Source organism: Poecilia reticulata, chromosome 18 (assembly GCF_904066995.2).
Source record: "Poecilia reticulata chromosome 18, P_reticulata-male-v2, whole genome shotgun sequence".
Taxonomy (NCBI): domain Eukaryota; kingdom Metazoa; phylum Chordata; class Actinopteri; order Cyprinodontiformes; family Poeciliidae; genus Poecilia; species Poecilia reticulata.
In genome coordinates, this window is record NC_088847.1 from 23,043,013 (window position 1) to 23,055,279 (window position 12,267).

The window sequence follows — 12,267 nt, forward strand, 5'->3', positions numbered from 1 at the left end:
GCTAGCTGATTACTGCTAGTTCTGAGTGGCTGTTTCTGACTGAGCAGAGTAATTATGCAGAGCAGGGAGGAGATCGATTATTTTTTTAGAGATTATTTGTCACATGTTAGGACAGCGAAAGTTTTAATACGCATGTAAAATGTTTTTTTTTAGGTTAGATGCTGCAGCTTTAAGCAGAGGTTAGGTGTGAGAGTCACTACCAGGTGGAGCAGAAGCGGCGCTCCGTCTGTTAAATATTACTACCTGTAGCGTAGCAGCGGTTCAACAGCGAGAGCAGAACCAGCGTCTTACATCGCAGCTCGAAGACTTAAATAATTTTGCGGGTTATTTGTTTAGCTTTCTGACCGTCATGCTAATCCAAGTGAGTGTTTGTAGCTGTGCGCTGCTTTACCTGCTATCTGATCCTCCATATGTCTTTTTTATTGCAGTGAGCCTCGATGTAGCCAAACTCCGTCAAGTATGGCATTGTTTTTATGTCGTATTAGATTCGTTGTGTTGATGCATTTTGACCTGCTTCAATTTTTCACCGCAACACGCAAACGTCCCCATTCACTCAGTGCGTTATAGTTACACATCGCTTAGGATTTGTTGCTGCGCGTTTGTGCAGTGTGAAGGAAAGAGGAGACCAGCTGCACAGGCAGGCTGCGAAATGAGATGCAGGTGATCGGTATCGGCAACAAGAGCCAATGATCGCCGATCACCGATCATGCACTTTTTCACGAAAATCGGCCGATTATGATCGGTGACCGATCGATCGGTACACCTCTAGCCAAAACTGTTACATGGCATAACCATATGCTATGTAACATATTATTATCTAGACCTAAGACCTAGAGATCTTAGGTCTCTAAGATTTTGGATGAAATCTTAGAGACCTAAACAAAGATCTCTCATGTCATTTAGGTCTCTGAATCTCAAAGTCACTTCCAGATGGTAAAATAATTTTAAAAAAAATTATGTCTGTTTTGCTATCATATCACAGACTTCATGTTTCTCTTTACACTGAAGATGGTTCTTGATGACAGTGGCTGCAGGTTTTAGCTTTTTTTTTTGGCAGATACATCCTGTCATGATGGAAAAGCTGAAGAGGTGAAAGGTAAAGATTTGTGGCTATAAACAAACCAAGGTTTTATTAGTCATCATTATTATAAAGATGCTGAAGAGTTTAGTTCCACTCAGAAGTTTACATACGCTCACCATCGACATGAAGATCAGAAAACCTGAGGTTTTCAACAATCATTATTTTCCTGTTTGCATTGATATTATGATTTAATGATTTCCAGAAACCTCTGCTGTGATCATTAACCACCAACATTAGCAGCACAAACACAGAATCAAACTAACAGCACAAGAATAAAGAATGTGTGAAAGCAAAATCATTTTCTTTATTCTTTGAAATTCATTAGACAATAAAGATTGTGACCAAAACAAGATTTGTTTTGTCCCAGTCTAATCCTTCCTTATCTGAACCACAACAAAAGTTATCGTTTTTATTAAAGTATTTGGTTTTCATAATAACTGATCAAAAAGTTATTATAGTTATTCTTATATCAGGTATCTTGATAATGTATCTCTGATTTACTGAAGATGAGCCGTTTAAACCAGAACTGACTCAAACTCTTTCACCTGCTGAGATGTTTCTTAGTTGCTACAACAGCACCACCTAGCGTCTGATTATTGGAATGTATTTTAGCCCAGCAGAGAAATATGTTTCCTGAAGTTTAAATAAACTCTTTCAGACTTTCTTGACTGAAATTATTTAGGATTTTATGATTTGTGTTCATCATCATCACCTGTCAGCAACTTTTATTTTCTTAAAATACAATGTTGATCACAAAGTCGATTCTTTGATGGGGAAGTTAATCTGATGCTGTTGCTTCAAAGTGAACATTATTTTATTTTAAATACCTAATCAGGTAATCCATCATAAAATAAATGTGATTATGTGTATACTGTAGTTGAGTTATTATTTGATGAAACTGAATGTTTTTTTTTAGTAGAAATAAAAAGTTGTGGGAAAAAACAGGTTTTATATTATGAAACAAACACATGAAAAAACAAACTGCACATAACTTTTGTCCTGTGTTTATTTTTCTCTCAGAGTTTATTCAAACTGTCAGAAAAACATCAACTTGTTGGTTTTAGACCCAGGAGACGACATTAAATGCTGATATGCAGCTGATATAGAGGGTTTTATCCACTGTCTGTCCTCAACGTCTCATCAGAAAGAATCAAATGTTGATTATAAAGAATCTGGATTTTCAGTCGGCTTCATTAATTAGTCTGGATTAGAAAGAGTTCCTCTCTGAAATGCATTACACAACTTTTTAAAACTCTTACAATTATGTAAAACCTGAGAGAAAGTGGTTTTCAACCTTAAAATAAAAATGTTGGTAATAAAATATTTGTTTGAGGTTTGCTGAATGTTTCCAGGATCTCTCTGCAAGCTGCTGCAGGATCAGAGCTCTGAACTTCCTGACACAATCAGTTTTTCAAATGCTGGTTTCAGACAGATATAAGTCTAACAACCACTAGACGGTTTCAACTTTTTAAGCAGCTGAATTATTGTTAAAATGATCCAATCTAATGATCTAATCTAATTTAAAAATAAATTGAAAATAAAATATATTTCATTTAATCTGTAATCGTCTGATTCAGTTTTAATTTGGATCTTTTTCTTCTCCTTCCTGTTCTCTTCCAGTCTTGTTCTCTGTCATTCAGTCCCACTAACATCAGTGATGAAGGTCCGTATGCGGTTTAGATGATGATGGAGGATTTTCCCAGACAGACTTTCACTCTGACAGACAATAACGATTCACAGTAAGTAAAAACCACCAGCGACGCCATCAGCAGAATCCAGTTTGTTTCAGAGGAAAAGCTGCACAGATTGATCAGATTGATTTGAACCCATCAATCTGCTTTGCAAAAGATTAAATGATATTAATGTTAAATATGTTGAATCTGTTGGTAAATATTTGAAATATCCATAATTGCTACACATTAATATAGACACTTTTCATCTAAAATATATGAAGGAATGTAACAAAACTAAATTTAATATCATATTAAAATATTTACCTTCCAACCAACAGCTGGATAGTATTTAGGTTTATGTTACGGCCAGTGGCCTTGTGTATGTTTTCTTTTCCTTTTTTGTACCATCGGCAGCTTCTAATCAAGTTGACTCCACTTGGAAGTGGATGCAGCCCTGCCTTCCTGTGCCACTCCCTGAGGCCTACAGCGATTGGCTCATCAATTGCCAGCTCCACCAATCCCTGAAGAGGCCTCCCCTTTAAAAACCAAGGACTTCCTGGGAGAAGGCGCGGCTGATTCTTTGTTTAGACAGCTTGCCACTTTGGGTGTTTTTTTTTGTTTTTTTCTTTGACTGCTGTAAACACGATAGCTTGTGTAACTCACTTTGTCCCTGTGGGGGATTTTTTTGTATTTTGGCTACAGATTTGTAGTTTGTTATTGTTTGGCCTGTATGGAAAGGCCATTTTTGTTTGGTTAAGATATTTGGTTTACAACCCTGATTGTTTTGTGGATTTTGTCTTATTTAGTACAATTTTGTTGCAAGTCCCTACCTTTTGATTTATTGTTAATTTTTGCCTTTTTTACCTTTTTATTTTTTGTCAAAACCCAAACAATAAACTCCTAAATTGTAAAACCTTACCACCTAGGTTTCTTTAATGTTACTTCCCTTTTCCCGAGCCGGGTCGTAACAGTTTACAAATAGCAACCACAAAACCAACATTTTTATTTTAAATTAACTTTTTTTGACACAATTCATTTAATATAAGAATGTTTTAAAGTCATTAATTGTTTATCAATATAAATTGTCATTAGTTTAATCTCTAAGCTGATGTTTTTTCCAACAAGTTTATGTTGACATGAATTCAATTTTGAATGATCAAACCATTATATTAAATAAAGGCAGTGAGCTGGATTTAATGGATGCTACTGAATATTGAGCTGTGTTGATATAAATGCTTGAAGTTTTTTCAAATGAAGCTGGTTGAGTTTTAAAATCTGTTCACGGATCAAATAGTTTCCTCTCACTTAGTGAATTTATTTTCATAAAGTAAATTATTTTATTTTTTATTAAAATAAAAGTCATAAATTTATGACTTTTCCAGTTACTGTCAATCATATTTAACTCATTTAAAGTTTCGTCCAGCCATCAGTTTTTCCTCATAGCAGGTAAAGAACATCCTGGTCCATTATGCTGTGGCATACCAGTAAAGAATGCAGAGGGTGTGAACCAAAGTCTATCTGTGGAAGAATAACTTCATTTGTCTCTAACAACATTCAGTTTTTCTCTACAGACTTTGACTCTGTCACCATGTTGTTGTTTGTGTTGCTGCTGCTGCTGCTCATCAGCGGAGCTCAAGCTTCGTATTATGGTATTGTTGTTAGCTCTGTTCGAGACGTTCCGTCAGGTGAATTTGCAGTAAGTTTAACTTATTTGTATAATAAAGTATTAGATTTTTCCAGGGAAAAATAAGATGTATTTACCAACTTTTCACTTTGATTCCACAGATAATCCTAGACTTAAAGGGAAGTTTCAGCTCATGTGAAGAGTTGGACTATTGGTTTTGTGGTGGAGACTGTAGTGGGTCAGCAGTTCATCTAATCGATGAAAGCAGAGGTGAATGGTGTCAGAAAGCATTTATTTGGAACTATTTTTCATACCCGCATATATTCAATGTTGTGTACGTATACATCACAAATAACTGGAAATATATTTTATTATGTTCAAATTATAAATGAGAGCAGATAATTATCCTAAAATTCTGCAGGACAGCTTCATCTGTTGGGCTGATTAGGTTTTGCTGTTTTCTAAAGAAGAAAAGCTATCGTTGTCAGCTGATGAAAAAATAGTTTTGTTTGTACTATATAGAGATTTTACCTTAAATGCTGCATTATTTCACCATAACAATGTAGATCTTTTCATCTACTGTAGGAATACTGTTCTAAGCTGGACAGAAAACAGAAATGGGATTGTAATGCCAAAAATCCCAATGTTCCTTGACTATAGAAAGCGTTCTGACATCAACGACCGAGGTTCACCACCCCAGACCACCATCATCCCTCTAATCAGGTAATTCTGTTCATCATTTACAATATTTTATCCATTTATAAAGCCTTTGACTGACTGCAACATATTGAGATGACCATTGTTTATATTTTATATTGTATGTTTCATCAGCATTTGCAGATGAAACTGTGAATTAGAAGCAAAAAATGTTTAAGATCATAAAAATACAAGCTTGATTACAAAAGTAGATTTTTTATTTGATAATCCAGCTGATGCAGTTTGTTCTAAGTGAATAATACTGTATTTGAAACAATTGATCAGATAAATCAATGCAAAATAAATTTGGGTTTGTTCTGTAGAAAGTTTATCATTACAAAACTGAAGTGAAACTATTCTGCTGTTTGTTACATAAGGAAACACAGTGGTAATTAAAATCAAATTCTTAACAAGAAGAAAGAACCAGTCAGACAGGTTAAAGTTTTAAAACAAACACCTGAAGGGACTGATAGAGGTCTGGTTGATGTTTTAGTATACGTTTCTTTTTCTCTCAGAGTTCCTTCAAACTGTAAGAGAAACATCAACCTGTTGGTCTCTGACCCGGATGGAGACGATGTTAGATGCAGATATGCAGCTGGATCAGAGTGTGACATCTGCACTCCTCCATCTGTTCTCAACGTTTCATCAGTGAGTATCAAATGTTGGAGTTGCAGGAACTGGATTAGGCTGGATTTACCTCACATTTTATTAAACGTGACCAATGAGTGAATTAGAAAGATGCAACCCATCCACTTTCTAACAGTGAACTTTTTTATATTTTTATTTGTAATTTACTCTATTTTTGTGTTATCTAGTTTACTTTTACTTACTTATCTGTTGAATCTGATTTTCAATAAAATGACAATGAAAAATATTTCACTTAACCTATAATCCCGATTAAGTTTTAATTTTCTTCTCCTTTCTCTTCTCTTCCAGTCTTGTTCTCTGTCATTCAGTCCCACTAACAGCAGTGATGAAGGTCCGTATGCGGTTCAGATGGTGATGGAGGATTTTCCCAGACAAAACGTCACTCTGACTGATATCTTTGATTCACAAGTGGTGAAAACTCCCAGCGATGCCATGAGCAGCATCCCTGTCCAGTTTGTTTTCAGAGGTAAAACTGCAGTTTATGAGCTTGATTTGAACCTCATAGAGTAGCTCTGGACTTGAGGTGTTTGTGTCTGAGCTGAAGATGTTGGATCTGTTAGAAAACATTTGAAATATCAGTAACTACTAAAGATTAAAATACACAATCATAACTTTGGTCCAAAGTTCATGAAAGAGCATGACAAAACTAAATTTAACCTTCCAACAGCTTCATGTTGTTTGATTTAATGACCAAACTGACCAGCTCCTTTCAGCTTGAATTAATTAGTTTCCTTGTTATTTTCTTCCAGTGGATCCTGCAGCTCCGTCCTGCACAGAAGGTGAATATCTGCCCAGGTTTCTGCCTCCAACTCCTGAGAACGGAGATCAGTTGTACATCGATTTTAACCAGACTCTGGAAATCAGCATCAGAGCAGAAGCAACTCAAGCTGAGTGAGTGACTAAGGCAAATTCCAGCTGGATTGGACCAGCATTTTCTGATGTTAAATTTCTCTAAGAATGAATAACGTAAAAACATTATGGTATTGCAACGCTAACATTTGGGGTAAATTTGTGTTACCATAAAGTAGGAGTATGGGTAGAGAAACAGTACAACACTGAGAGGAATAGCGTAGCTGTCCAGACTTTTATTCAGCCTTCAAGTTAACAGACCAGAGCCCTCCTAAATGGAAAACCCACGAAGAAGAAGCAAACAGCTCATCTTAAAGGCACAGCACATGTCCTTAGCTATAGATCAGCTTTCATTTTACAGTATCAATAAAAAACCCCACCTGTTTTTGCGGGTGGAGAAGCTTTGGACATATCAATCTAACAAACTGTGACTCTTCTGTTTCTTAAAGGACCACTGAGCTCCTGTTCAGCGGACCAGCAGGTGTAACCAAGAGTTCATCAGGATCAGGAAACTTTACCCTGACATGGACACCAATTGCCATTGACAGAGGATGGAACAAAACTCTCTGCTTTGTTGTCCAAGCAAAGTTAGTGTTTTATTAATTTACTGTTTCAACTGTCAACTTTTTGTTTCCTCTCAGTTATTTTCCCATCCACAGAAGCTACATCTGGCCTGGCATTTTATTTAGTCTGATTCCTCCCTGGATGACATCAGCTGTGATAACCCAAGCTGTCTAATAATCAATCTCCCCCTAACATTTTACTTTCCTGAACATCAAAAATAATCCTAAATCACCTAATTCATCTGTTTCTTTATTCTCAAACCTCCATTGTTGGCAGGCAGCCACCTGTGCTGAGCCAGATCCTGGTTCTGCTAGAGATTTCTTCCTGCGATAGGGTAGTTTTTCCTCTCGCTATGTGCATGCTCGGCATGAGGGATTGCTGTAGAGCAGAGGTCTCATTCTTGCGGCTCGAAGGCCAATTGCGGCCCGCAGGATGATGTCTCATGGCCCCCACCGTGATATGAAAGTATAATATTAGTGCGGCCCACAGGGTGAACGGACCTCTGAGGGAAGTCCCGCCCGCCGTTCCTCATCTTGGCTGACATTCAGTGCTAGGCTAAGCTACACTGACTTTATGCACACTATGCTTGTAACAATAGTGTGGCAGATAATATAACAGTCCGGTACCAGTGTCCCTTCCCTGCAGTCGACATTCTGGTACTTTCTACCATTAACAAATGCCACGATCAAACGCAGTTGTGACAAGTAGAAGCGGTAGTGATGTCACACGTCTAGACGTTCTCCATACGTTGTCAGCTGGCTAAAGACTTCTATGAAATTTAGAACAAGAGCAACGCCAAGTGGAATAAGCTTAGGGTGCGTTCACACTGCAGCCTGAAGTGACCCAATTCAGATTTTTATTGACGTAATGCAACCTGTATCTGATCTTTTCATAGAAGTGTGAACAGCACAGGTCAGATTCTTTTCAAATGTGACCCATATCCGATACGTGTCCGATTCAAATGCAACCTAATGTCCAGGCCGCATTCATCCGAACTGAACGTCACTGATACTCAACAAATTCTGCGTCCTGATATGTGCAAGTGGGAAGAAAAACAACAACCATGACGAACTATATGAGGATTAAGTTGTTAATATGTTGCTTCAGTTGGACAACAGCTTCAAATATGTAAGCTAAGCTACACCGTTAGCTTCTTTTTATGGCGGTTGGCAGAACACTGAGAACGTTGACGCTATTGCGCCCTCTAATGCGCATGTGGGACACTTTCAGGTCGTTTGCATGTTTAGACTGCAGAACACATACAAAAAAAAAAAAAACGATTTGACAAAAAAATCTGAATTGGGTCACTTCTGTCATGTTGTGGTCTAACTTTCTAACCCACATGCAGATCAACTCCAGAAACCGAGAATGATTTAGTGATTTATTGCAACAAGTTGGGAAAGAAACACAGGTAAACGGTCCGGGTGCGTCGGGACTGGAACTTGGGTCAACTAAGGGAGAAACAGACGGTAAGTTTGAGGTCGTTGGAAATTTGGAGATGGTGCTGGTGGCGAGCTTACCTCCAATCGGGAGGGGAAAGGACTGGGGGGAAATCCTGGGGAATCCAGAGTTGGTTTGAGGTGTGGAGGACTGCGGGCTGCAGCGGCGTTGGAGGACAGACAGGTAAGTTCGGGAGCTGGGACTGCTCCGCTGGGAGGGAGGCTGCCAATCTGTAGGTCCAGGAAGGTCTTTGACAGAATCTGCTTTCTCCAGCACGTCACAGGACAAACAGCTGTAACAGGTCAGAGACACAAAGGATCAGGATCTAGGAAGGGATCAGAAGGATTTGACCTGAGGTGAGCCTGTACCATCACTGGCTAACAATCTGGCAGAGAAGTGTCGGCAGCCTCCTCTAGTTATACAGCTCCTGATGGCAGAATGGTTCCAGGTGCGTGGGTCCGCAGACGCCCTCGGGTGGAAAACAGCCTCCAGCGCCCTGGAGGATGAAACAAACAACTCCAGATCCCAATGTAGCACCCTAAACCACTCTATGAGGAAAACTAAAATGGTGGGTGCTTGGGTTCGACATCAATCAGGTACACCCTTATGTATACAATACCACTGACCTGGTTTGTAACGAATATGACCCAGTGAAACAGAATTTCAGGCAAAATCATTCAGCTTCACTTTATTAACTAAGGTGACAGGGAACCCTCACGGTTAATCACCCGTTGAACGGTAAGCTGTAAACACTCTTTAAGATTTAAGGAAAACAAAACAAAAACAACAACATATACTTCTCATATAAGGCAGCACATAAGGCAGGCCAACTAAACTATTAACGTGCACAATTCCCTAAGACCGGTCACCCCAAGCAATGTCCAAGCTAGTGTATAGTCCTGAACCAATAGTCAGTTCTACTCACGACCTCCAAAGTGATGAGAAGAACGGAAAAACGTTGCAGGCCTGTGACCAACGAGGAGTAGATGTTTAAATCCCAGAGGGAGGACCAGGAAAACAAAACACACTTTGAGAGCGTTGCATTTCCGGGAAAACATAGAAATGCTGCGATGCACTCCCTCCTCTCAACTTCACAGAGGCTCAACGGCTGCAGCGGAACCGTGGTGCTAAAGCGTTAGCCCACTTAGCTTAGCACAAAGTCCGTCGATCGTGACCACTTGCACAGGTGTTATGCCCAGAAAAGCACGCCTGCCCAAATTTGCATCCCCTGTCGCGGGAGCGCGCATCGCTCTAAACTCTCGCATATTGACGAGGAAACGGATAAAAATATGACCGAAGAGGAAATTTTAAAGATATTTGTAACATTATCACGTTTCCTAACCATGTAATCCCTAATACGGTGGGTTTTATTTCGCAAATTATTTGAAATAGATACGGTTTTTACACTTTTATTGACACGAGTCGAACTTTTTTTTCAGTCTGTGTCTGTTGTAAACGTTCTCCGTAAATGGTTTGAAATTCTCTGCTTTGTCTTTTGATACCATAATAGCTCAAAAGCATTACAACAGAGACCCATTATGCAGAACATTTTATATCATGCTTCACTTCTAGTCTGTTAATGTGGGAGGAAATGCAACTTAATTTATGAGCCTGAAAATATTTGCATCCGTCTTGTTGATATGAAACTTATAGCATTAGCTCAGAGAACAAGTGTCATTACGTAGAAGAGATTAAATCATTTCAGCTCTTTATTTCCCCCAATTAGCACAGGGATGCATGTTTTGGCATTAATAGATTTTGAGCCTGCCACAATATGCATCCCCTCTCTATTCCCCTCAAATATTATCCTATAGATATAAAACTTATACCAGCAGTTCTTGGAACTACTCAGATTATGTAGAAAAATAAGTTATTTCACCCTTAACTATTGAATTCTTCAAATTAGCACAGGAATGCGTTTTTGGGCAAAATTTCCAGCCTGCCAAAATATGCATCCCTTATCTATTCCCCTCAAATATTATCCTATTTATTTAAAACTTATAACAGCAGTTCTTGGAACTACTCTCATTATGTAGAAAAAGTTATTTCACTCATACCTCTTTAATTCTTCAAATTAGCACAGGTATGCCATTTTGGGCAAAATTTCCAGCCTGCCAAAAAATGCATCCGTTATCGATTCCCCTCAAATAGTATCCTATTGATTTAAAGCTTATACCAGTAGTTCATGGCACTACTCAGATTATGTGGAAAAGGTTATTTCCTTCTTAACTGTTTATTTCTCAAAGTTAGAACAGGGATGCTTTTTTGGTCAATATGGATTTCCAGCCTGCCACAATAATCCATATTGCTCAAAAACACATCCCAGTGCTAACTTTGAGAAACACAGAGTTAATAGTGAAATAACTTTTTCTACATAATGAGAGTAGTTCCAAGAACTGCTGTTATAAGTTTTAAATCAATAGGATAATATTTGAGGGGAATAGAGAAGGGATGCATATTTTGGCAGGCTGGAAATCCATATTGCCCAAAAATGCATCCCTGTGCTAACTTTGAGAAATAAAGAGTTAAGAGTGAAGGGTTAGGGTTAGGGTTAGGGTCCTCTTGGGTCGTCCCTCCAACGTCGACTGAACTCCTTCAACTTCTCCTGACTTTCGTGCCCTCTCGTCCTGTTGTCCCTTTGTCTCTTCCTTTCGTCTGTCTTTATTCCTTTTTATCTATCTCCCTCTTTCCTTCGCTTATTGCGTCTCCCTTCTCCACCCTCCCGACTCTCTCTCTCTTTTCCCAACCACTCCCCAGTCCTGCCTTGGACGAACTGTCCCCTTTACCAATAAAATGGTGAGACCAGGAAAAATACAGTGCAGCTTGCGTCACACTGCTTCTTTTTCTTACAATATTTACATAATAGCTGAGTAACAATAGTTTTAATCACCAAATAAGGTAATTACTCAATAATGACCTTTATATTATTTAACTATTAAGGTGAAGGAAAATACCAATGTATTTCTTTCAGGAAGAAGGATACTAAACACTTAGTTGTTCATCAATGTATGCCTGAGTAAACAAGAATTTACTTTTAATATACTTGTATCGTGTCTTGACGATGTAAGATTTCTATTAACCTCAACGTACAGTAATTACAGCAACCTCAGTTTACCACTGGGCTACACCAACAACTTCAGACTGCAGTGTGAACGCACCCTAAATTTTGTCACATCCTCATCATGTCTTTGTCAAAGCCAAAAACTGCAGTTCATGTATTGGATAAATAATTAAACGTTGATGACATTTGAGGATATTTTTTTTTATGTTTTTTTGTGAAATCCTTTATGCGGCCCAGCCTCACCCAGACCCTTCCTCCAGTGGCCCCCGGGTAAACTGAGTTTGAGACCCCTGCTATAGAGTCAATGATACAAGAGCTACATGCTCATCCAGGAGGAATGAATGTTGCAACTCAATGACTTGATGTAATCTGCTGGGTTTCCTTACATAGAACATTTTTAATCTAATTTGAATAATTAATTGTTATTTAAAGTCATAATAGAACAAAGATGTATAAAAGAGGGCAGTAGTGATTGTTGGGTTCATCACCACTGAATCATAATCTCATTTTCAGAAATCCTGCACCTCTGGCATTGATAGTTGCTTTTTATCAGCTTAATACTGAGTTTACACAAACTGTTGTTTAAAGTCTTCATTAGACTGAATTGTCTGCTTATTTTATTAACAGTTTT